This window comes from Chrysemys picta, chromosome 4 (genome assembly GCF_011386835.1).
Source record: "Chrysemys picta bellii isolate R12L10 chromosome 4, ASM1138683v2, whole genome shotgun sequence".
NCBI classification, from domain to species: Eukaryota; Metazoa; Chordata; order Testudines; family Emydidae; genus Chrysemys; species Chrysemys picta.
Genome location: NC_088794.1, coordinates 44,393,795 through 44,419,630, shown reverse-complemented (window position 1 = coordinate 44,419,630; position 25,836 = coordinate 44,393,795). Strand labels below are relative to the sequence as shown.

Sequence of the window (25,836 nt, the reverse complement as noted above, 5' to 3'; positions counted from 1 at the left end):
ATTCCAGGATGGTTAGTAGAAGTGTTGTAAGCAAGACACAAGAAGTCTTCACTTTGCCAAACCCTGATAAGGCTTCAGCTGGAATACTGTGCCCAGTTCTGGCCACCACACTTCAGGAAAGATGTGGGCAAAATGGAGAAGGTCCAGAGGAGTACAACAAAAATGATTTAAGTTGTAGAAAACAGGTAAGTTGAAAAAACTGGGTTTGTTTAGTCTTGGGAAGAGAAGACTGGAGGCGGTATGTAAAAAGTTGTTTTGAAGAGGAGGGTGACAAGTTATTTTCCTTATCCACTGAGGAAAGGACAAGAAGTAATGGCCTTAAATTGCAGATGTAGGTTAGACATTAGGAAAAACCTCCCAACTGTGAGGGCAGTTAAGCACTGGAGCAAATTACCTAGGGAGGTTGTGGAATATCTGTCATGGAGGTTTTTAAGAACAGGTTAGATAAACACCTGTCAGTGATGATCTAGATAATACTTAGTCCTGCCTCAGTGCAGGAGACTGCACTAGATGATCTGTCGAGTTCCCTTCCAGTCCTACATTTCTATGATCTTCTGGGACAGGACTCATTAGTTTCTGCCCTTTTGACCAATAATCCCACATGGGGAAGTGTACAGATATGCATCACTACTCAGTTTAGGGTAAACCGCAAATGTCTGTGGAATTTCTAGACCTAACATTTACAGTTGAGTTTGTTAACTCAAGTTAATTGACACATACAAGCAGGACTTCAAGCTCTAGTCTCGACAAAACCTGGGAAAATTGATTCTCTCATACCTCCAATGCTGTGTTCTTCCTGAGACCTTTAAAGGCTAATAAGGTAATTTAAGACAGTATAGGCAAGCTGAGAAACTGTCTCCACCCAGCAACATGTGGCTTCTGGGGAGTGTTGATTAAAATTCACCCCATCCTAGCTTAGCATGTAACTGTGTTAACCTTTTTTTTGATAATCTAGTTTTGATTTTGTAAAAAATAAGAGAATATCACATTGCAGTACGAGCATATTGATTTCCCTATTGTACAAAAGTCACTGGCTTATTTCACCTTTAAATGCAACAAATACAAACATGATATGTTTACCTAATAGCAAGTCAAGCAGTAACATAGCACAAGTTGAGCATTTACAGGAGTTATACAGTATGCAATATTTGTGGCATGTTGTGCTTGTGAAGAGAAGCCAACTTTGAAAGGTTCAGATTCAAATCTGCACACACTTGAGCCCCAAAACATCTTGAAACAATTTCAAAGCAGTTTAATATTTTATTAAATGTTGTATTTCCCAGGCAAGGCTTTCATTGGGAATACTTTTACTTTTTATGTTTTGTTGTTTTTAATTAATTTCTGTTTCTAATTTCTGTCTGTTTCCAGCCTCTCTTCATTTAATTCATTTGCTATATTGACCTCAACCTGTGTGACTTGTTCACTGAAATCCTCTAGGGAGGATCGGTATCAGGTCTAATAAGACTGCTGTCACTTTACGCCAAGCAGAAAGTAAACGTTTCATTTGTTAAATGGACTGGTAGAAAACATTGTCTTTTTCTACCATCCTCATTATTCTTCTAGGCAAAATGTTTTACTTTTATGTGACTGAGAGTGGATAAAATGGATTTGAAGCTGCAGATTTTAGTGTCTTGAATGAAGACTTATGTAAGACTTTTCTCTTTTTTTATGTATCAGTTGTACTGAAATATGATCAGAGAAACAGAATAGGGTCTAGTTGTAATGAAGTTTCTTATGTTTCCACTAATAAGATAAGTGATACAGTATATAAGAGACAAACTGTGAATTTCTGTTCCAAAAGAAACGGCAGAGGAAGATATAAAGAATGCAAGATTATTAAATTGAACTGTAGACTGTTAATGTAGGGCCCAATCTTGCTACCACTGGTCAATGGGAGTTTTGCCATGGACTTCGTGGTCAGCAGGATCGGCCTGTGTATTTTGTATTTTTCTTTGTAGTCTGTTACATATATTTACTACTTCACTTGTTGTATTTTGTGATGTCAGACAAATGGCTGCATTTAATTGGTAGATTCCATTTATAAATATGTTTGCAAAGTGCTTTGGGGTTCTTCTGGGTGAAAGATGCTTTGTGGACAGAAATTATCATCATTCATGGTTTTAATACAGCATCTTACATTGTATTTTATTTATGATTTTATATATGAAAATGATACCTGGAAACACCACAAACTTTATAATAGAGTGTCATAATTGAGTATTTTAAGCTTTTTTTTTCTAGAAAAAGATAAGACTTAATGTTTAATATGAATGAGGCTAAAGGATGTTTTACTTTTATATCAACTCTACTTGGTAATCAGTTTGGGCCAGCTTTTCAGCTGCACCAGAGCAGCGCTCCTCACAGGGTGAGGTGCCATGCAAAGGTGGTTTTAAGCCACTTTTATACCACTCTTCTCAGTGCTTAATTTGTAATGAAAGAGGTGCGGGAGTTCAAGCAATTTGGTTGCCATGGCTCATGCAATTTTTTTACTTTCATAACTGATGCGGCAAACCCAGAGGTGCCAGGCTATGAACTGCCATGCCTAGAGGTGCAGGGGCTCAGCCCTGGTAAACCCTGGAACAAAATTAATCACTGGATCTTCCTCTGATTCTGTGGCTAATTTGTGCTGGCATCAGACAAGCCCCGATGTGAAGTAGAGCAGCCTCAGGGCTACTTTATGTTGCACTGGTTGCCTGTCTGTTGTGGCAACTGGGGATCACTAGAACCCCAGGATACTTTGGTCACATCCCCTGTGCAAAGATTGGAGGAAGAGGAAGCCTCTATAGTGCTCCTATACCACTGAGGATTTCCAAAATCCCCCCCCCACCCAGCAAGCAGAATCCTCCCTTCAAGTGAGGTTTGCACTACAGGATTTTCAGCTCCCAGACCAATCCTTCAGAGCAATAAGCAATTGGGTGTGAATTAGGGAAGTCATGAGGCTACTCTAATTTACATCAGAGATCAGGCCCAGTGCTTTGCTGGCCCCAGAATCAGGAGCATATATCCCCTTCCCCCAGCCTACTCCTTTTTTTCCAATTGTGTGCTGAGCTTGGAGGATCGGGGCAAATCTTTATTCTTGGTAGTGTTTCAGTGCATGCTCCTAATGTAGTTTCTGCTATAACTAAAGTACATTCGTAATCTGGATATGTTGACTCTAAAAGTTATTTTTAAAAGAACAGTGTCCAGTACAGTATACTATAAATGTTACTGACTTTTAAAGGGACACTTAAGTTAAAACATATATTACACATTAAACTATTCTTACTGGTGGTCAAATTTACTTAGATGGGTCATAGAAGGCCTTGAAGGTATCAGAACCCAGAACATTTCCATGCTCAGCCTTGCTCTGCAGGGACTACCCCTTGGGGTGAGGCAGCTACTGAGCTGTCATGTTCATTCAGCACTTTAGTCTGTGCTGAGACTCTCACCAAATATGTTAATTAGTGCCAGACACACTGGTAAGTCTATGATTTGGACATCCTTTTCCCTAGAAATGGGACTGGAACCACCAACTCCTTTCATGGTCACCAAATAGTTATCAGATAGTAACTAACTTGGTTACTATTGACCTGCATTGTAAATAAACCTGTCACTTACAGAAAGCTTCACATCCTGTTACCGCTGAGCCATGCAGCCTCCAATGGGTACCACTAGTAAGTTGCAGCACAAAATTACAGGACAATCATATATTCAACCTGCTGAAGCACAAATGTGGGCTACGACTGAGATAAAGAGCCAAAATTTGTTACACAAGAAAAAACAATAATAAAAGCTTAACATGATATGGGATTAATTTCTTTAATAGAAATAACACTTTCTATAAACTCAGTTTCATGAATTAGTGTTTGTTAAATACTATCATAAATAAATAAATGATCAACACAATAATTTGAGAGAACACTGGATATTATGGGGTACAGGTAAACCTGGGTCTAACTCCTTGTAATCGTGTATTTGGGAGGCATGATAGGAAATAAGTAAAATAATTAATTGGCAAATTTGATACAATTATTTGCTTTATGTTTGGCAATACACTGTATCTCACAGAGATCAAAAGCTATTTGCAATGATTACCTTTAGATAAAACTGAGTCTGCCCCACTCCCCATGGACTTGGAGGTAGTTGCCAGATAGGAAAGTAAAACATTTTTTCTGTTTTCCTATAATGTATGCATTTCAGCCTCCACAAGTAGATACAATACAATATGCTGCATATTACTGTAGTTTGCCAAGAGATTATATGCTTTTTTTTACCTAAATAGTGGAGTGCCAATAGTTACTCTTCTTTATTTAAAAAATTCATTTATTTATAGCCCTTTCTATGACACATCTATTTACATTGTTTTATATATAGTAAAAGTACATGTAATATCCCTTAAACCAGGGGTTCTCAACCTTTTTCTTTCGGAGACCCCCCAACATGCTATAAAAACTCCATCGCCCACCTGTGCCACAATAACTGGTTTTCTGCATATAAAAGCCAGGGCCGGCGTTAAGGGGTAGCAAGCCAGGAAATTGCCCAGGACCCCATGCCACAGGCACTGTGAAGCTAAGTTGCTTAGGGCCCCGGACTTCAGCCCCATGCAGTGGGACTTTGGCTTTCTGCCCTGGACCCCAGCAAGTCTAACACTGGTCCTGCTTGGCGGACCCCCTGAAACCTGCTTGTGACCTCCCTGGTTGAGAACCACTGCCTTAAATCAAAATGAACTTTTTAAATGCACTCACTGTATTATATGTATCCCATTATGGTTGGAGTACCTCTGTATCTATATGGCACTTTTTACTATATATGAAATAATGTAACTACCATGAGTGCATTAAAAAAGTTCATTCTGGTGTAAGGGATATTACATCTGCTAGCAATATTCTTTCTATTTAAAATTATAAATATGGGAAATACCATTTATTATTTCTATTATGGTAGAATTTAGAGTCCTTGATCGGGGATCAGGGCCCCATTGTGTTAGATATTATACATACGTTATAGAGGGAGCTGGCAGCAACCCTCATATTCAGGTTGCCTAACATTCCCATTACAAAAGATTCTGACAACCTTTTTGTTTTGAGAAGTGCTCACATCTCCATTGTTTGAAGCTGGCTTTTGAAATCTGGCTGAAGAGAAGCCTGCAGGGTAAAAAAAATGCCTTTTCTTTGTCCCATTAAATTCTGTTCAGGTTTAGCTGAGTTGTACACTGTTAAAAATTACATTTCCCTTCTGTTGTGCCTGCCATTATGTTTCCATGCACAAAAATCCACATTTGCACATACAAATTGCATTTGGGGTAATGTATGCAAATAATTAGGCAAGTAAAATTGTAGGGTCTGGTGCACATCTAGAGACCAGTTGAATTGTCTTTAGAATTTTTGGAATTTGTACAGTGGTCAGATAGCTTTTTAGTTTATTAGTGTATTTTAACAAAACATCGAATAGATGGATTGTAAAAAATTCAGACAGAAACCTGGAATCTATTTCATGTGAGCACATGAAGTTAGCTAAGGGATCTTGCATTGTCAGTCAAGCAGAAGACTGTAAATTCACTTGGCTGCTTCTATGAATATTTAAAAAGCAACAGAGAGTCCTGTGGCACCTTTAAGACAAACAGATGTATTGTAGAATACATCTGTTTGTCTTAAAGGTGCCACAGGACTCTCTGTTGCTTTTCACAGATCCAGACTAACACGGCTACCCCTCTGATACTATGAATATTTAATTACTTATACAAAGTGGAACCATTTCAGCAGGAGACATTTAGAGCAAGTCACCCAGAATGCCATGTAGCTCTGTGGTTCGGGCACTCACCTACAATGTGAAAGATCCCAGGTTAAAGTCCCTGCACTAAATTAGGTGGACTAATGACATGAGCCCTTGTTTTCCACATCTCAGATGAGTGGTCCAATACTAGGTCTCTAGATTATAAGGGGAGCTCCTCCTCTTCTGACTCCTGTTTTGTGAATGGTGTTACCAGATTTCCTTATCTTATAATAAAGCTGTTAAAATGCCTGATATCAGAACATGTTTTGTTTGGCCCAAAACAACTTTTTTGTTTTGATGAAAAAGCAAAAATATTTTCCAATTGATCTGAAACAAATTTTTGTTTTCAGTTCAGCCAGTGACCCTAAAAATTGAGTATTTGCACAGCTCCACTTCCAGTGCTTCTCAGCTAAGGAGCAGTGAGGACAATCATGCTATTCTCTTCCTTCAGTTTGGTCAGTAAACTCAAACGCAATGCCAGGTATCTTGATTCACCACAGTCTTTTCAATGAGACATGCAGAACTATGAGGAGGACCTGGAATGGAGGGAGAAAGAGATGTTTTTGTGAGATTCCCAGTTATTTTGCATAAATCAAACAATGTAATATCTCAGATTTTGCTTCTGGAGGCACAGATTCAGGAAAGCACTTAACTGTGTACTCCAATCCATACCTACTAAGAGCCGAGAGTGGGTGAAGTCTCATTGACTTCAAAAGCTGTTAATCATGTTCTTAATGTTCAAGCATAAGTGTTAGAACTGTCTTGACTATGAAGGTTTTCTGAATTGTGGCTAAAGTTGTGATAAGAGGGTTTAAAACAAGCAACACTTCATAATATATATATTTTCTTTTTTTAAATAACACCATCAAGACTGGTAGGCCTAAAATTTAACCTGTCATGCATATTTTGACTCATGGAACAAGTATGATACAAGATTGAAAGGAGGTCTCAAGTGGGGTTCCACAGGGATCCGTTCTGAGTCCAGTGTTATTTAACATCTTTATTAATGATCTGGATATAAAATAGAGAGCACAGTGATCAAATTTGCAGATGACACAAGCTAGCGGGGGGTTGCAAACAGTTTGGATGATAGAGCTAAAATTCAAAGGGATCTTGATAAATCGGAGAACTGGGCAATAGAGAACAAAATGAAATTCAACAAAGACAAATGTAAGGTGCTACACTTAGAGAGGAAAAACCAAATGCAAAAATACAGAATGGGGATAACTGGCTTGGCAACAGCACTGCTGAGAAGAACCTGGGAGTTGTGGTGGATCACAACCTCAACATAAGTCAACAATGCAATGCAATGGATAAAAAGCAAATGCAATTTTGGGTTGTATTAACAGATACATAGCATGCAAGTCATGGGAAGTGACAGACTCCTCTACTTGGAGCTGGTAAGACCTCAGCTGGAGTACTGTGTCCAATTTTGTTCATCAATGTATAGAAAGGAGGTAGAGAAACTGGAAAGGGTTCACAGGAGAGTGACAAAGATGATCAAAGGGATGGAATGTAAGTCATATGAGCAAAGGCTGAAGGAACTGTGTATGTTTAAGGAGATTAAGGCGGGACATGACAGTGGTCTCCAAATACTTGAAAGGCTGCCAAAAAAGATGGAGAAAAGTTGTTCTCTCTTGTGACAGAGGGCAGGACAAGAGGCAATTGGTTCAAACTACAGCATAGGAGATTTAGAATAAATTTCAGGAAAAACTTCCTAACTGTAAGAACAGTCGGACAATGGAACAGGCTGCTTAGGGAGGTTGTGGAAGCTCCTTCACTGGAGGTTTTCAAAAGAAGGCTGAATAGCCATCTGTCTTGAATGGTTTAGACACAAAAAATCCTACATCTTGGCAGGGGGGTAGACTAGATCAGTGGTTCTCAACCTTTCCAGACTACTGTAAACCTTTCAGGTGTCTGATTTGTCTTGCGTACCCTAAGTTTCACCTCACTTTAAAACTCTCTGGCCCCCCAGCTCTGAAGGCAGAGCCACTGTGAGCAGCAGCACAGAAGTAAGGGTGGCAATACCATATCACGCCACCCTTACTTCTGCACTGCTGCTGGCGGTGACGCTGCCTTCAGAACTGGACAGCTGGAGAGCAGTGGCTGCTGACTGTGGCTATTTTTTTATTTCATGCTGTTTGTGGCTATTTTTTTAATCCCACTCCTGTCCCATCCCACAGTACCCACTCCTGCTTTGTTCATTACATTTTCATCCTGCTCCCGCTGTTATGGCAGTGGGTCCTGCAGGACCTGTGGGACCCCAATCCTGCTGCTGGGCTCTAGAGCCTGTTGTAAAACTAGGCAAATAAGATGAGTTCACGTACCTCCTGGAAGACCTCTGCATACCCCTGGTTGAGAACCACTGGACTAGATGACCCTTATGGTCCCTTCTAACCCTATGGTTCTATGATTCTAAGTATCCTCCCTCTCTTCGCCTGCTATGTTGTTGTTAACCAGTAGTTTATTGAAAACAAAGTTGGTGCATGAATCACCTGAAGCATATACTTTTCCATGGCTTCTCTGCTTGGCAAACCTCATTCTTGTGCTAAATTAGCTCCCTATCCACACACGCACTTAATTTTACACATGTAAGTAGTCCCATTGGCTTCAACATTTGAAAAGTAGGATTCATAGACATTTTAAAATCCTGCCTGATTGCAATAATGAAACTATTAGGCAGAACCAATGGATACTGAGACCTTCAGTATTTTGGTTGCTGGGTGGTTTTAGTAGCCTGTGATAGACAGGCAGTCAGACTAGATGATCTGGTGGTTCCTTCAGGCCTTAAACTGTATGACTCTAACCACAAGCATTCAGCAATTGTGAGTCAGGCCCCTGAAATGATCAGGAGATAGACTTAAAAATCATGTGACTAAAACCAAACAAACATTGGCTCCGTTCTTTCTGTTTGCCTTGGGGGTTTATTTTCCAGCTTTTCTGCACTACCACAATGGTTAGAACCTTTTTTTTAAAAAATATGAAAGCTGTAATGTTCAGATAATTGCATGATTTCAGGAGCTAAGGCTTTAAAGGCAATCCCCAAATATTGTGAGACTTGCAATATAAAGAGCTGGCAATGCTTCCCAAAGCTGTCACATATGCATGTTTTGCATCAAACAGAAACCCATCACTTTGGGTTTATTGTTAGCTGGCAATGTGTCACAAAGGCCCTAATTTTTAGGAAATAGTGGTCCACTTACTTTGCTCATACAATAACTATGATATATAGTACTAAAGTTTTAAAAGGGCTGAAGACTGGTCTCCCTTTTGGAAGGCTCCTTCTGCCCTTGCAAAAAAACAACAACCAACCAACCAACCAACCAACCAACCAACCAACCAACAAAAAACCAAACAAACCAACCTTCCTTCCCCCAAAAAACAACAAAAAACAACCAGGCACAATTGTTGTATGCACTTGGGCTTGTCTACACAGGGAAGTCAGTGCACAGCAAGCTAGAGTGTGAATTTACAGCCCACTGGATACTCTGCACTAACTCATAAGAACATAAGAACGGCCATACGGGGTCAGACCAAAGGTCCATCTAGCCCAGTATCCAGTCCTCCGACAGTGACCAGTGCCAGGTGCCCCAGAGGGAATGAACAGAACAGGTAATCATCAAGTGATCCATTCCCTGTTGCCCACTCCCAGCTTCTGGCAAACAGAGGCTTGGGACACTGTCCCTGCCCATCCTGGCTAATAGCCATTGATGGACCTATCCTTCATGAATGTATCTAGTTCTTTTTTGAACCCTGTTATAGTCTTGGCCTTCACAAAAACATCACTCACCATATGGACACTTACTGTGCAGTAAAAGTGCCCATAGGCAGTTTAGCTTAGTATGCTTTAAAGTGTATTACTGACGATTGCCTGAGTCAGCCTGAGCTTCAGCATCTTTCACCAACTGGACTCCTGTGGAGCCCCACTGGAACTTTCAGTTCACTCCTGGAGAGGGCCGGTTATGTTTCTATTCCTGCCTTTAAGATGGAAAGGGAATTTCCCGGGCACAGCAGCGGTGGTTGACGCAGAAAAGTGCAAATTACAGGGCTTGATCTTGCTCAGAAATGGAAATTTTCTTTTAAATCAGAATCTCGCCCCCCCCCCCAACACTATTTTGTTACATCTTGCCACCACGAGGGCAGAAATTCAGTACTTGGCAGATCTTTATAGTGGAGCATAAAGTTTTACTCTAGAATGATGGATTGCATCCCTTTATGGCAGTATGTGTCTTTTGTGTTTGGTTGCTTTCTGTGAATGGAGAACAGCAGTAATGTGCTGGGGAGAATGGCATCCATGTCTCCAAATCTATTTGTACATGTAGGATCACACTTTGAAATAAGGAGGCCTGAGATCCAGGTGCAAAAACATGTACCCAGCTGTTTATGTAACCAGGTGTTTAAACTCCTACGGTACACAAATGCAGAGACTGCAACGGAATGCACATTTTTGCAATTACAAATGGGCATCTGCCATTAAATCTCTGCTCCATCATGTCCTTTGCTGACATAGAACTGATTTGGTAACAAATGCAAGGTGCACCCGACCTATCTGTGTGCTGCCAGCTACTGAACTTTCACACACAAACCAGTGCAAACTACTTCTGAAATATGACCCAGAAAGCCAGCTGCATAAGATAAGAAATATTCTCTTTTGATTGTAGTCCTGCTAATGGAATGTCATGACCCCCTCTCCCCACTGTGATATCCAAAAGAGAAGAATCACCGTTTCTAGAGGGTTCTGGCCACATTTAAAATTTTTTTACTCACAAAACTACTCCTCAAAATTATCGTCTCTTTAATCTTTGATACCTTTGTTAGTGTTAGAAGATGTGAAACAATTTACATTGTTGCTTTTGTATCTGTTTTTATTATAATTTTATTTGCCATTTTAAAGACCTGAGTGCATGAAATTGGGTAACAAAATAATAGTAAATAAAGAGTATTTAAAACAAAACAAAAATTACTTAGCACTGTGAAATTACCTACCATTCACCAAAGGCCGGCCACAATCTAATCTGCTTGAAAATAGAAACATTAATCAGATCTATTTCTATGGAAAATAAATGAGGCAATTATTATCACATGAATAGATTGTTCTTTTAGAAAATTGTTTTGCATCACTGTTGAGTCAAGCATCCATTTATGTAATCTTGTAATGAAAGGGCTCTATGAGCAGCCAACACACTGATTTTAGAAAAGGCTGAAAACTTCTAGCGCTTTTTATAAAAGCAAACGCAGTGAGTCGGAAGGAGTGGAGAAGGAAGGGATTGTATCAGGAAAATAGTTAAGAGCTAGAATTTTTTTGGTCATTTTTAATGAATAATAAGAATAGTGAATAGGCTGGTGAAAAATCTGATAAAAGGCCTGTACATGAGGAATTTTCACACTGCCTCAAGTTTTCTTTGTTAGAAATATAATCAGCTAGGCTAGAAAGTTCTTTCCAATTTTGACTGTATTACATTAACTCCCAGTCTTCTAACTTAAATGGAGGAAATGGGCACATAGATAATTGGCCTGAAGAAAATGAGGTGAGGCCACGAAGGGGGATGATGTGTGTGTGTGCAGGGAATAATACACTGTACATACAGCACTATATTAGTTTAAAAGTTTTACCAACTATTATATTTTATCAACTATTAAATACACTATGTAAATATAAAAATGTTAAACTACAAAACTCACAAAAAGTACTCAAGTGCGATTAGGTGCACCTAATTTTCTTCTTTGAGAGGGTTACTGGCCTAGTGGATGAAGGGGGGTGGGTGGGAATGTAGACATGATTTTAGTAAGGCTTTTGACCCAGTCCCACATGAAATTCTCCTAAGCAATCTAGGGAAGTGTAGTCTAGATTAAATTACTATCCGGTGGATGTACAACTAGGTGAAAGACCGTATTCAAAGAGTAGTTATCAATAATAGTGTTTTTAAGTAAATTACTTATTACAGACCATATATTGCCACCCTAACTCACAAGACTTGTACCTGGTTCTGGGTTGCGGTGACAGAACTGGTCCTATGGTTGTGACAAAGTATATGTATTTTGGCATCGGAGGAATACGAGCATAAGAACAGCCATACTGGGTCAGACCAAAGGTCCATCTAGCCCAGTATCCTGTCTTCTGACAGTGGCCAGTACCAGGTGCCCCAGAGGGAATGGACAGACCACGTAATCATCAAGAGATCCATCCCCGTCGCTCATTCCCATGAGGTGAGAGCACATTGTCTTAAAAAACAACTCCACCCCAAAAAACTTCAGGGTAGCCCCACCCTTCATAAGCAGTGCCTGCTTCCCTAATAGCTGCTACAGGCAACCTCACCCCAACAGAACAATTTGTTTCAGTGTCCATTCCCCTTGCCTCTCTTTCAAATTACACCACCTGCAACCCAACTAATGGGGAAAGGGACTATTTAGAAGGAGGAACATATGAAGTTCTCCGTATCTTGGTTCTACAGGTTTTAAAACATGGAGACCATAGTATTTCACGCCTAGTAATAGAAACAAAAGCACATTGATGTTTCAAAGGAAGTAACATGATCTTTTAACTCTTTGATTACTGTGGGTCTTAGTTAGCATTCTTGAATAACCCAGGTATTGTTGATACTTTGCAATTGTAGTGGCATCCATTAAAAAAATCCACATTTCCCAACACTTGCTTCACCACAGTATCTGACCTACCAGTTATTTCCATACACTTAGAATGGGGAAATAACTGTGGTATGTCAGGTACTGTAGCACAGGGAGTGTTAGGAAACACATTGGCATTTTTATGGTGGCTGTTGTCCTGGGCTAAATTCTCCTGTGCCTGAGTGGAGGATTTGACCCTTTGAAGTGCCTTCAATTTGGAGATCTCAGAATGTGAAAAATTTAATTAAAACTTAATATACTCCTGTGAGGAAGGTTATGTACAAAATGGATCAATTGGAGCAAAAACAGGTTTAGTGATGTGCCCATAGTCACTAACACAGCTGGGGATAAAAACTAGGACTCCTGATGCCCAGTCCTTTGCTCTAATTAAATAGCATTCTTGAATGCTGAACTTAGAGTAAGTAAGTTTGTAGTCAGACCAACTGCTTGCTGGATCCATTACTGCAGCCTGCTGCTCCTTTGTGAGTTCTCAAATGGGAAAGAACATGCTGCAATATTTTTTTCTGATCTGCACTTTGACTTTATGGAATTTGCAGAGAATAAAAATTAGAACATGTATATGTGGCATCTGAAAGCAAAAAAAGTAATCCCTGCCTTTCCCTTATGTCATGAGTTTATTGTTTAATTTTTCAGGCAATGTAAAATCTGTACGTGGCACATCGAAAGCAGAGAGAGGTGTTTCATTAGTGTCTGCTTTCTGATGTATTGTGATCTTGATCGTTTGAGAGTAATGGGAAATTCAGGGCATTTACAGATGGATTTGGATGTGGAAGAAGTGGAGCAAAAATAGATGTAATATAAAATACACAAGAGGATTATAAATCCCTATGCCTTTTACCAGCAGACTTAACTAGGGACGTACAAAAGTCACTTCACTTTGCTTGATGCCATACAAGAGAACAACTAGTTTAAAGTATACAGCTTTCTACTCTTGTGGATGGATTAAGTCATACTAGCTTTTTTATTTTTATTTTTAAATAAGAGATGATCTTTGGTTATGGATGTTGATTTTACAGGTCAGTGTACAAATGTAATAAGATCACTGTGCCCTGGCACCCCAAAGGTCTGAGGGTTCATGTTATAGAATCATAGAAATGTAGGCAGGGACCTCAAGAAACCATCAACTCCAGCCTCCTGTGCTGAGGCAGGACCAAATAAACCTAGACTTTTCCTGACTAGTGTTTGTCCAATCTGTTTTTAAAAACCTCCAATGATGGGGATTTCACAACCTCCCTTCAAAGCCTACCCTAGAATTTATCTACCCTTAGCATTAGAAAGTTTTTCCTAATATCTAACCTGAATCTCCCTTGCTGCAGATTAAGCCCACTGCTGCTTGTCTTGCCTTAAGTGTTCTTAAAGAACAAATGATCACCATCCTTTTTAGATCAACCCTGAGCAGTATTCAAATATATCTTCTTTTCTCAAGACTAAACATGCCCAGTTTTCCACATAGGTCATGTTTTCTAAGCCTCTTATCATACTCTTTCCAATTTGTCCACATCTTTCCTAAGGTAAGGTGGCCAGAATTGGATGCAGTACTCTAGCTGAGACCTCCCCAGTGCTGAGTAGAGTGGGACAATTACCTCCCTTGTCTTACATACGACCATCCTGTTAACCCAGAACAATATTAGCCTTTTTTGCAACTGTTGACTCATATTCAGTTTGTGAGCCACTATAACCTCCAGATCCCTTTCAGTACTAGCCAATTATTCCCCATTTTGTAGTTGTGCATTTGATTTTCCTTTTTAACTGAAGTACTTTGCACTTGTCTTTACTGAATTTCTTCTTGTTGAATTCAGACCAGTTCTGCAAATCGTCAAGGTTGTTGTAAATTCTAATCCTAACCTCCAACGTGCTTGGTGGCATCTTCACCTTTTATAATCATACTCTCCACTCTATTATCCAAGTCATTAATGAAAATATTTAATAGTACTGGACCTAGGACTGAGCCCTGCAGGACCCCACTAGATACAGCTTCACAGGTTGATAGCCAAACATTGATAACTATTCTCTGAATACAGTCTTTTAACCAGTTTTGCACCCACCTTATAGTAATTTCATCTAGACTACATTTCCTTAGTTTGATACAGTCATGTGAGACTGTATCAAAAGCCTTCCTTAAATCAAGATATATCCTGTCTACTGCTTCCCTCCTATTCACTAGGCCAGTAATCCTTTCAAAGGCTGGTTTGACACAATTTGCATGGATTTATCAAGACATGCTGGCTATTCCTTATAATTCTGTTATCCTCTATGTGCTTACAAATTGATTGTTTTAATAATTTGGTCCAGTATCTTTCCAGGTATTGAAGTTAGGCTGACTGGTCTATAATTCCCCAGGTCCTCTTTGTTCTCCTTTTTAAATATTTGCCCTTCTCCAGTCATCTGGGACCATACCTGTCCTCCCTGAGTTCTCAAAGATAATTGCTGACAGTTCTGAGGTTGCTTCAGATAGTTCCTTAAGTATCTTAGGATGGATTTCATCAGGCCCTGCTGACTTGAATATATCTAACTTATCTAACTATTCTTTAACCCTATTTTGGCTTCCATTCCATCCCCCTTGTTGTTAATATTATTTGTGTTGACTATGTGGTCACAATTAAACATTTTATTGAAGACTGAAGCAAAATAGGCATTAAGCACCTCAGCCTTCTTGATATTATCAGTTATTAGCGCTCCTTTCCTGCTAAATAGAGAACCTACAATTTCCTTTGTCTTTCTCTTGCTCCTATTGTATTTAAAGAACCTATTATTGTCTTTTATGTTCCTTGGTAGGTGTAACTCATTTTGAGACTTAGCTTTTCTGATTTTGTCGCTACATGCTTGTACTATTCTTTTGTACTCCTCCTTAGTAATTCATCCATGTTTCCATTTTTTTTAGGATTCCATTTTGATTTTCAGGTAATTAAGGAGCTCCTGATGGGCCATACTGGCCTCTTACTATTGTTCCTATCTTTCCTTTGCATCTGAATAGTTTTCAAGTGTGCCTTTAATGTTGTCTCCTTGAGAAACTGCCAGCTCTCCTGAACTCTTTAGTCCTTTCATTTTCTTTCCCTGGAACTTTACCTACCAGTTCTCTGAGTTTGTTAAAGTCTGCTTTTTTTGAAGTCCATTGTCCTTATTCTGTAGCTGTCACACTTTCCTTTCTTTATATCATTTCATGATGACTTTCATCCAAATTGCCTTCTACTATCTGATTTGCTACCTATTGGTCCCAGTTGGTCAGAATCAAGTCTAAAATGGCTGTCCCCCTGGTTACTGCCACCAATTAAAAAGAAAAAAAGTTGTCCCCAATAGATTCTAAGAACTTACTGAAAATTTTGTGTTTTGCCATTTTACTTTTCCAACAGATGCCTTGGTAGTTAAAGTTCCCCAATACTACCAGGCCTCGTGGTTTTTGTTTATGTCAGAAAAGATGCATGGACAAGCATGCTCAAGCATTGTAATGTCTTCTCAAGTGGCCAAAGACTTTTACTGTTTTCCTTTCCCTCTTTTGAAGATAGAAACTTTCTCCTGGATAGTCAGTGAGCTCTTAATCTTCTTCAGATTAAGAGTCAGACCCAAATCATAGCTGTATTTCAACAATATACTGTTAATTTAAGAAAGGATCTTATTTTATTTATTTCTCTATGTGTAGCCTGCACAAAGCCTGTCTGTGAACCCTAATTAACAACATCAGAGACAGGTCGGTAGCAAATAGTTCTTTAGAAAATCCTCTTTCTTCTTTTCCAGGGTTGTACTTTGGAGCTCACATCTGTCTTATTTCTCCAAATCCTTTTATGATAGCCCCTCCTTCCCCCGAAAGTAGTTGGGACTTTCATAGTGAAGTTATCTGATATTTACAAATTCTTTTTCACTTCTCCAGTGTCCTGCATCATTATACCCCCCACATACATTTGTCCTGTTGTACTTTTGGGCTGTGCTAGATGCTTGCATGTTCCCAGGTAGAGGAGAGCTTGCAGATGCCTTGCAGTGCTGCAGTCCCACGTGTGGGGATCACACATAATGTTTTACACTCTGATGGAAGCCATGTAAAACTGGGTTAAATTTAGCCACCCCTCTAGAACTAGTAAAAATGAACGGATTATTTTGATTGAATGGGACTCTTGTTGGTAGTGTTTACTGTGTGCTAGTATTCTGTATAGCGTTCTAATTTTTATGGCAAGAAAAACAGGACAAAAAATTTAAGATCTATGTTCTGTAGTTGCTTTAGTGCAGTGACCCAGGGCAGCTATGTGGTACTCCTCACTCAGGGCCAACAGCATTATTATTATCTCACCCTTAAATACTGTGCAAATAGGTTAAAAAAGCATCACATGCATGAACTGAAGATATAAAAGGTGTTAAAGGATATTTGACAAATATGAATTCTAACAATAAATCATACTCTTCTGAAATATAATAAAAGTGTAACAGCTTTTGGAAGAGAAAAGGACTTAGGAAAAAGTCAGAAGAGTTTGAAGACTGAGCAGCTGATCAAATTTAGCACAAATCAATAGAAGGCCTTCCTAATTTTGTTATAGATTTCAAGTCAATATGTTCAATTTATCTTCTGCAATAAGTGTAGATCCAGGGATTTTCAGGCTTGAAACAGATGATTAATATTGGCATGCTGGAGCTGGTGTTTATAGCACAGAAATAAATATTTCAAAAGTAAGTTCAAGATACTGCTTTAAAAATTCCTGGATGTAAGCTTAAATAGGTTTAGTTTATCACAGCTCTATTGTGGAACAATACAATCCAAACTTTAAAGTGATTAAATGTGCTGTCAGGAATTATTCATAATACTGTGTGACTAGATCAGACACTTTTAAAAAAAATATTGCTGTTATGCCATTTGACCTTGTGTGAGTAGTCCCAGGGAAACTGTACCAGGGTGGCTTGTCCATGGGCTGGAGAGTTTGGGGCTAAACCAGGTCTGATTACAGGATGAGCCTCACCTGGGTTGAATCAGCTGCTCCCAGGATAAAGAGAGTAGGCAGTTGCTGGGAAGTTTGGGAAATTGTTTCTAGGGTGGTAGAGAGTCAGCAGGGGAAAAAGAGCAAGAAAGTAGGAGACATTTCTTCACATAGGGAGTCCTAGGAGAGACTCTGCCCAAGAAGCAGTGGAGAGATGCTGATAGGGAGGACTCTGGGGTGAGGATTGTGTGAATTTGTATTTTGTTTTGAAAGCCTTTGTGTTGGACTACTGGAAAAGAGCGACAGAACTAGGGCTGGGGCCTGCACAGCTTCTGTGTACCTGGGATCCTAGTTAATTAGTTCTCTTCTAGTGACTGTTTGAATTATTTTGTGAATTCTTAAGGGGCTCCTGAAGAAATGGGATGGCCAGAGGGGCAGTATTCACTATAGTGATCTCTCACCATGAGGGGGTGCTCAAGAGGTAATCAGAGGTCAGACATAAGGAAAAGTTTGCAAGTCTGTGACCTTTGTACTTGTTCTGCTTGGCTTCTTGTGCTTTGTTTTGTTTTTGCTAGCCCTATAATACCAGTGACTAGTGCCATGGTCTGCTGATCACTAGTGTAATATTAAATAATATGTCCCTGTTGTGTAGGAAAGTAACATTATCCCTACTTTACATTGGAGAAACTGATGCATAGAAGGCTGTGACTGCTTTTAGCATCAAGGGGAGTCAGCCCCAAGTTCTAATACCAAGTTCTACCACTTTCTGGCAGCTTACTTGTCTTGTGCTCTGATCCCTAGATATTTTCTTGACTAAATATGTAGGCAAACAAGGCTTTTGGCTGTTACAAAACTGGGGAGAAAACCTGGGGAGAGAGAACTTTAATTTTTTTCCATTTTATCATAGTTTTCCACAGAAGTATCAACTGCCATTGATGTATTGTCCAAACACCACTTTTGTCCAAGTAACTTGTACAGATGCACACTTTCAGGGTTCAAACACTGAATAACCAGCTTGTCAGCTATAGTGTTACTTTCATTCCTTCACACAGAGGCTTGGCATTGCCTACATGTCTTAACACACTGTTCTCCCGCCTGCCCCCTTCATTGCTTGTCATCTGGCACTCTTAGTAAGAGGGTCAAAGAATCTGTAGAGAATTTATGGGCTAGCTGCAAAGAACAAGACAAAATACAGATCACCTGAAGCATTTCTGGTTTGTCCTCCTATGTTTCCTTATTTTCTCTTCACTATGAACTGATTGTGAGATGCTGAACATTTCTTCTGTGGTGCTCCCCCTTTATCTCTTCTGCTCTTCATCTCAACTTGTTTTCCCTTCACCTTCTCTCTCCTCCTCCTCTTTTCTCCCCCCCCATGTTAATTACCCCACGTCCATAAGACTTGAATGTGCCATCTGTTTTTAAAACATTTATTTTATTCAATTTCTGTTCTGGACCCCAGATGTGGTGTTACTATGAAATTATGGATTGCGCTTATGCCACTAAAACAGTGGAAGGGTGTGGAAAACATTTCTAGATCTCATTTTTTTATGAAACAAAGTGGATTGCTGCGTATGACCTTTACATAGTTTTTGTCAAACTTGATTTATCCATGTTTTCACATCTTGCGTTATTCCATTTACTGTAATGGTCTTATCTGAGAATTATGTCCAGACATGGTGGAAAAGAGAAATCATACATTTGGTGTAAACTGGAGGTTATTTCTAAGGCTGTGAAATTTTTGAACTTGGTGAAATCTTGTCTGGCAAGATCTTGTCTGGTGAGCAGATGTATAGTTCTGAAAATATCCCGTGCATTTGCCAGTCTTGACAGTCCAGGGAATCAGATTTGTTAAAGCCATAGGAGACTGTGTGTGTCAAGGAATACTGGAAATCAAGAAGTGTTAATGAAAGGAACTTGAGCAGCTGTAACCCTTTTAAGAAGATAGAGCAGTCAGAGTTGCCTAATCCTGGCTTATTTCAAGGCTAGGGCATGTCAAATTAATAATCAAAAGGGGGAAAGAGGGGCTTACGTACCCATTCACAAACAGCAAAGCAAATGGATTACAAACTGTGTTTTGTAATACAATAGAATTTGCTTAACTATTACAGTCTTGTGGAAACTTGCCAAACTCTTACCCTAACTCTCAACAGGCTTTCATGCTTTACAACAATGCCCAGGCAAGGGATATAACCTATGCACAAGACCGGATTAAGATAAATTAGTGTGCAGTTATCTGCAGTAACACCCAGAGGTCACAAATGAAATTGGAGTCCCATTGTGGTAAACACTGTACAGACCCACAGTACTAGAAAGTCCCTGTTGTGGAGAGATTATGGTTTAAATAGACAAGACAGGCAAAATGTCAGAGATAATGATACTTCTTATCTGCATTTTATAGATAGGAAGATGAGGTACAGAGTGGTTAAGACTCTGCTTTTGCTGCATTGGAAGTCCTCTTTATTCACTGAAGAAGATGCTTGAATCTCCTTGAAGGAAATAGGACTTAAGTTCCTGGTTATATGCTTTATTGCATAAGCACTTTGATTTGGGGCCTAAGTGAATTGCTACGGTCACACAAGAAATCTGAGGCAGAACCAGGAATTGAGTTCGTATCTTCTCTGTTCCAGCCCAGTACTGTAACCACAACGCCATCCTTCTTCTTGATTCTGGAAGATACTGAGCACTCTGGTCCAGAGGTGGATTTACAGAGAAACACAGGGTGCCCTGGCAAGGTGCTCCCTTCCCCCCCCCGAACGACAGGGGTCCCCAGGGCCGGGCAGCTGCGGGGACAGAAGCTTGGTCCTGTCAGCTCCTGCTGTAGGCTCTGCCCCCACTGGCAGCCAAGCTCCCACCTCCTCCCCCAAGCGTGCTGCATTCCCACCCCTTCCCCGCCCTCCCAGTGCTGCCCCTGCCACCGAACAGATGTTTGCCAGAACTCAGGTCGCTCCAGGGAGGAGGGGTGGGGCCGCAGCATGCTTGGGGGAGTAGGCGGGGGTGAGGCCTTGGGGAAGTGGGTGGAATCAGGGCAGGCGGAGCAATGGTGGAGCCCCTGCACTCCCCCTATACATACCTGCTGTGAGCCGCTCTGGGCAGGGGGCTGGGAGCACCCCCATGACCCCAGCACAACCCCTGCCCCCTGTCCTGACTCCTGTACCCCCTCACTCTCCCCCTGATTTCTGCACCCCCCCCCACACATCCCCACCTCCACCCTGAGCACCAAACAGGAGCTCCTGCACCACCCCCCACATTCCCATCTGAATCCCTCACACCAAATGGGAGCTGCTCCAGGTAAGCACTCCACACCCCAACCTTTTGCCCCAACCCTGAGTCCCTCCTGCATCCTAACTCCTGGGCAGACCTTGCACCCTAACTCCCTCCCAGACCCTGCACCCCCAGCCCTGACTCTTGCACCCCCCTCACACACTCCCAGTCCTGACTCCTGCACCCCTCTCTCACATACCCTGCCCTCTCTGACTCTTGCACCCCCCCCATGTCCCCACCTGCATCCCTCACACCAAATGGGAGCTGCCCCAGGTAAGCGTGCCACACCCCAACACCTTGTCCCAGCCCTGAGCCCCCTCCTGCACGCTAACTCCTGGCCAGACCCTGCACCCCAACCCTCAGGCTGCTCCTGCATCATAACTTCCTCCCAGACCCTGCACCTCCAGCCTCGAGCCCCCTCCTGCACCCTAAATCCTGGCCAGATCCCACACCTCAATGCTTTTTTACTTAATAAAATGCTCTTATCCAAAGCGCTTTACAATAGTTAGCTAATGGTACAAACAATATTTGGAAAGATCATTAAGTAGTCTGCCGAGACCCTCAGCGACTTTTTTTTTTCAAGTGGTCTGTGGAAAAATAAGTGAGACTACAAAAACAATGAAGGTACCTCACTTTATTTTCATTTACTTCCTATTACTTATTGGAGGAGGAATGAAAAACGGGGGCAGGGAGATGAGAGAATGTTTGTTTGTTTTTTCTTGGTTGGGTCCCAAGGAGGGGCCCCAAAAATGAAGCTAAGCACAGGGCCCCACTAACTCTAAATCCGCCACTGCTCTGGTCCCAATCCAGCAAAGCACTTATGAAAGTACCTAACTCTAACCTGAGTAGTTCTATTTGCTTTGCTATGACTGTGCACATGCTCAACTTTAAGCATGTGCATAAGTGCTTTCCTAGATTCAAGCTCAGCTTCTTACAGGACTGAACTCCAGGAGATCTTATAACCTGATTCAGTGACCATTAAACCAACTCTAGATTTGTGCCATTTACTTTAATTAATTATTCCTTCTCTGAATCATCCTCCTTCTCCATAACATGAACATGCCATTTTCTTTAGTTTTCCTTCTTTTTTGAGCCTGAAACAATTTAATATTGTACAAGATTGCAAAGAGAAAAATATTGAGAGGCAACATGGAATATTTGGATGTCTAAACAACCTGATTCAAGGTCATAATAAAAAGCAGAAAAACACCACCTAACTGATGAGAAATTCCATAGGGAGAGAACTTTTTATTGTTCAATAAGCCTGTATAGAGAAGGAATTGGAATATGAACAATCTGGGAGACCAGGAACTAAGCTTATCGACTGATTGTATGGCCTCACTTGTACTTAATATGAAGAAAAAACACAAATCTACCAATAATTGATCTTAGTGTTCTTTTTCTGAAACAAAGGGTATTCAAATAGAGGCTTGTAGCAAACAACAAACCTTCATAAATGATGCATAGTCATGCTAGAAAATAGGTGCCGTTGTACCTGATTCCTCTTATGTTTCACTATTCCATTACCCAACCTCCTATGTCAGTGACAATACCTTTTTTCTTTTGTGAACTTCCTTCATTGTGTGTATGTATTATTGAAGAAGGCATCTAAAGATTGGATGGCAAATACTGTACGCAATGAATTTTTCAAAAGGCATTTGTTATTAGCATAAACTAGTTGGATTAAATGTTAATAACCACTGAGTGACTCTGCAACATTGAGAAACATATGTTCCCTCTGTGCTGCAAGGTTGGAAACTGGACCAAGGATGAGGCAGCTCTATAGACTAGGGAGAAGAAGTTAGGCTCTTTGCTAGTTTGGATGGAGCTTCTGAGCCTCCCTACATTATTCATCTCCTACCCCGCATCTTCACAAAGTAGTTGAGGGTCTCCTTGGGCCAGGAAGGAGAGAGAGAGATGCAGTAGTTTCCCCAGTGGCAGAGGAATATTAGCAGCTGAAGGGATTCTGTGCCAGCTTTTGGCACTCTTACTAAATAAGTATCAGATCAAAAGATTGATGGACTTTAGGTTAACAATTCCCTATTTAGAGGCTGGTCCAGTGAAGAAGCCAAAAGGGGGCCTGTGACAGAGAAAACATGTAATTAGATGTGTAAATATGTATCTATTAAACACTGATCTAGTAATAGGTAGCCAGTTGTGTGCACACCCATTTCTTCCCTCTTTTGCCCAAAAAATTAGAGTCCAGAATCTGATGAGTTGCCTTAATCACATTACAGAGCTGCCTGTAGTTTTGCGTTGACATAAATATTCAAAAGGGATGAATTGGGCCTTGCATTTCTTTTCTAAAATGGTACTTCAGAGTGTAAGAGCAACCTTGAGACTGCTTAAATTTACACTAGGGGCTAGGAATGCCCTTGTGTGGCATCAGATTATAATGAGTATAATGGTGGTTTAAAGCCATTTGTGTCCCACGTGAAGGGCTATTGTTACCAAGAGACCACGTCCCTTATGTATAAATGAGGACAGTGTTGTTCTCTTTGTTTGCTGCTAGGTAATGCTGCTACTTGTATTGCCAGCTGAGCCTCTGTAAATCTGTGATGGAAATTAATAGTTCTTAAATAAAACCCTGCAACCTGGGGTACATTCACCTAAGGATTAAGAGAGGGGAGCAGGTAGGCAATGAAGTTTGTTTGAATCCAAGGAATATTTGCTACTCCCTACTCTTCCTATTACCAATGGAAAGCTGTGTGTTACATGTTTGAAACCTGTATCAAATACATAGAGGGGGAGAGAAAAGAGTCTTAATTTTTAACAAAGTGCCAATGCATTCATCTGCTTCCTGGCATGTTTATTTCTTTGGCAATGGTGACTGTGTCTCACAGCTACTCCTTGATATTAGCTTTATAGCTACTCTTTCCTGTTCTCCCTCTTCAGTGGATAATGCAAAAATATTTGAACCTTCTGGGCTAAATAACTGCTAAGGAGTTGAGTGGATACCATCAATGCTCAGGCACTGTGGAGAGAGACTATGTGCCCATAGAAGGCATAATGCATTCTGGGGAGAGCATGCTGGGCAGTGGCAGTTACTACACCCACCTCTTCTTCCACAGTGCAGCTCTGCCAGTGCACAGGGAATGGGTGAGGGGAAGAGTCTGCTGAAAGCCTTACTGACTGCTTCAGAGGCAGCCATTGTGCACTCCCAACCACCATGTCTGTTTCAACACCTCTTGACTGAGATCATAGTGGCTCAGGGGGTAAATGCCTGGTTGTTCAGTGGCCCAATCTGAGCCTGTTTAGAAAACAGATCGCTGGGACAATGCAATGTCTAATCCACTAAATGACAGTAACACTTTCTGTAAAAGGTAATTTAGTGTTGCAACTGATGTTCTAGCCTGTACATATGTCAATTTAGTTTGGAAACAACTGTGCAGGGCAGCTGCTAGTGAGAAGCATGCTAGCTTCTCTGCTGGTTTTGTTCTGACTCCTAGAAACTGTCTTTTGTTATAATATAAAATTAAACATTTTGTTTCAGGCAATTCAAATATGACTTGTTCATCTTTAGTTAAATAATCTTAGTCTGATTAGCTTTTAGTCCCATATGCTGGACACGCTTGTAATCTCTTTGCAATGTGAGGTCAACAGCAGACTGAAATCCCAGTCTATAGCATAAGAAAAATATTACCTGCTATTACAGTTACACTTTGTATTTTGTTTCAGTTTTCTTCAATTAAGAGCAATTTTTACTAGGACAGAAATGAAAGTGACACTTACTAATTAAATATTAATTGGTTTTGAAGTTCAAAGTGACTTCTATGATCAAAAGCAGCAATCAGTGTTTTGCCAATTTTTATCATGTTTACTTTTGGATGAAGTGATTTTTTTCTTTTTAAAGAATGAGCAGTTTTTTTTTAAATTCAATTTTATTGATTGAAGTCACAAACATAATCCACAAGACAGACTAAAGATTAAAACAATTTAGTTATGCTGCATTTCCTCCATTTAATTTTTTAAAACATTTTACCAATTACATACCTGTCAAATTGTACTCCACTGTGAAAACAAACAAAACCCAAGGAAAAAAAATACGGTAACTTTGAAATAACTGATAGCAAGTTTGACCAGTAGTCTCTTCACCCAACACCTTCCCTAGACAACACAAGTCAGAGTGGATGCCTTTGGAAGGTATGGTTCAGTCAGACAGAAGTTACTGAGCTCAATACAGGGGTAACTGGGGAGGTCAGACAGATGCTCTAATGGTCCCTTTTGGCCTTAATCTGTTAATGTGTGACCCACACTCCCCAATACTTCAGCTTCACTAGACATGTAATCCTGTTTAAACTTGGTTTTTAACAACGGAGTTAGCTGATTTGATGCAGACTGGTCAGTGTTGTCAAACACACACCATGTTGACCATCATGTTAGTTTGCTGTGGACAAACCCCACTTGAACGTGTTTGTTCATGACCAGTTGATCTGATGCTGACCGTGACTTGTCCTTGTCCAAATTGCCCTATCACTCACTGCCTGAATATTTTGTCAGCTAACTTGATTGTTAAAGATCATGTTTAAATGTGATTAGATTTTCTAATGAAGACTCTTTCTCTCTGAGATGGTTTGGTCTCTATCTTGCTTCTAGGGCAGCACGGCTAATTGCTATCTGTACTGGGGCTGGATTGTAGCCAATCCAACCTATAATGAGAGAGTCTGTATTTTCTTTGGGGGTAGAATCTAGAAGCATTATAACCTTAATTTTTACAAATGTGGAGCTGAGGCACAGAGATTAAATGATTTGTCCAAGATCACTCAGGAACCCTGTGATAGAGTTGGAAACTGAACTCAGATTTTTCAAGTGCCAGGCCAGTGTCCTGATGACGAGACTAATCTTTTCCCCCAGTGATAAAGAATTATTCTGTGAAACTTGTTTAAAGCGGGAGCTATTTCCTCAATCTCTTCCAGATTTAGATTTGTCATTTTATGATGATTCTTATCCTGCATAGATGAATGGAGTAGCAGAGACCTAAACTTTTATTGCATATGTTCAAATGTTTGTTTAATGCTTAACTCTAAATTCCTAGTTTTTTAATGGTGGCTTTTTGATTAACTACAAAATTCTTATAGGATTTTCCCCCCCCTATTCTTGAAGAATACATGAGGCACTTCTTAAATTCCAATCTATTGTTTGGAGCAATGTTGCAGTGGTGGCTACCAGATAGAGATGGAGAAGACCTAGAAAACTAACTCCTGTATGAATTACAACTGGTGAAGCAAGCATATGGAAGCAGGAATGGTCTGAGATAGCTAAAATCTTTTTTTTTTGTTTT

The 25,836-nt window shown here is 40.3% G+C and overlaps 1 protein-coding gene across 2 annotated transcripts in view; it reads left to right on the top strand.

The window, feature by feature from the left end:
* Positions 1-25,836, top strand: part of INSC (INSC spindle orientation adaptor protein) — a 225,980-nt gene that overhangs the window by 10,943 nt on the left and 189,201 nt on the right. Inside the window, exon 1 of one of the 2 annotated variants that reach the window (XM_065592123.1) lies at positions 17,401-17,531. The exons of the other annotated variant lie outside the window; for it this stretch is intronic. The gene's annotated coding sequence lies outside the window, so the exon portion shown is untranslated. Of the gene's footprint in view, positions 1-17,400; positions 17,532-25,836 lie in introns of those variants that run through there. 2 annotated transcript variants of the gene reach the window in all.